General features: G+C 40.3%; 1 pseudogene; it reads left to right on the top strand.

Moving 5' to 3' along the window:
- Positions 1-307: 307 nt before the first annotated feature.
- Positions 308-405, top strand: LOC115501890 (annotated as a pseudogene).
- Positions 406-1,521: the final 1,116 nt, after the last annotated feature.

The following is a 1,521-nucleotide window of genomic DNA, read 5'->3' as shown; positions in this document are numbered from 1 at the left end:
CAGTGCTATTGTGAGAACTCATTAACGATATATGTGCATGCAACAACTTCTGTGCCTGCTACATAGTAGTCATTGAGCAAGGACAATCATGCCTCATAGACGCACCTAGTCAGATCCACAAAATATTGGTATTGTTTGCATGTGAGAGTATGACATCCCCAAAGGGGGAGGCTTAAGTCTGTGCTGCCTTCCAGGGGAGTGGGAATAAAACATTTCCACAAATGGTTCTGTACAGTGGTTGTTCTATGGGAAGAGTCTTGTGTGCAGAGTAGTGGATGTGTTTGTGAAAATGAATAAAGGAAACCTTGTTTAAAAGAGAGTAAAATGGCTGCAAACAACAGCCTCCTTGGTAGTGTATGTGCCTGTTGATTGTACGGGCTGCCCTCAGGGACCTTGGAGACAGCTTTTTCTGGTGGACATTGAAGTTTGGCCTCATGCCTTCTCCAATCTAGTCTCCAGACAGGTGTGTGTGGTGCCTTTGGAAAGACCTGGGGCACAGTGGCCAGGGTCCACATTGACCAAGTCATCATGTCCATCTGAACCAAGTTGCAGAACAAGGAGCATGTGATTGAGGTCCTACATATGGCCAAGTTCAAGTTTCCTGGTTGCCAGAAGATCCAAATTTCCAAGAAGGGGGGTTTAATAAGTTTTTGTTTGTTTGTTTGTTTTTGATTTTTTAAATGTTATTTACTTATTTATAAGTAATCTCTACACCCAACGTGGGGCTCAAACTCACGACTCTGTGACCCCAAGATCAAGAGTCACGTGCTGTTCCAACTTTACTTTTTTTTAAAATTTAATTTAATTTTTTAAAATTTACATCCAAGTTAGTTAGCATATAATGCAACAATGATTTCAGGAGTAGATTCCTTAATGCCTCTTACCCATTTAGCCCCTCCCCCCTCCCCCAACCCCTCCAGTAACCTTCTGTTTGTTCTCCATATTTATGAGTCTCTTCTGTTTTGTCCGCCTCCCTGTTTTTATATTATTTTTCTTCCCTTCCGTTATGTTCACTCATATGAGTGAGGTCATATGATATTTGTCTTTCTCTGACTGACTAATTTCGCTTAGCATAATACCCTCTAGTTCCATCCACATAGTTGCAAATGGCAAGATTTCATTCTTTTTGTTGCTGAGTAATTCTCCATTGGATGGAGATATATATATATATATATATATATATATATATATATATATATATAACACATCTTCTTTATCCATTAATCCATCAATGGACATTTGGGCTCTTTCCATATTTTGGCTATTGTTGATAGTGCTGCTATAAACATGGGGGTGCATGTGCCCCTTAGAAACAGCATACCTGTATCCCTTGGATAAATACCTAGTAATGCATTTGCTGGGTCGTAGGTAGTTCTATTTTTAATTTTTTGAGTAGCCTCCATACTGTTTTCCAGAGTGGTTGCATCAGCCTGCATTCCCACCAGCAGTGCAAAGGAGATCCTCTTTCTCCGCATCCTCGCCAACATCTGTTGTTGCCTACGTTGTTAATATTAGCCATTC

Source organism: Lynx canadensis, chromosome E1 (genome assembly GCF_007474595.2).
Source record: "Lynx canadensis isolate LIC74 chromosome E1, mLynCan4.pri.v2, whole genome shotgun sequence".
In the NCBI taxonomy this organism is placed as follows: Eukaryota; Metazoa; Chordata; class Mammalia; order Carnivora; family Felidae; genus Lynx; species Lynx canadensis.
This window is presented reverse-complemented; position numbering and strand designations above follow the sequence as displayed.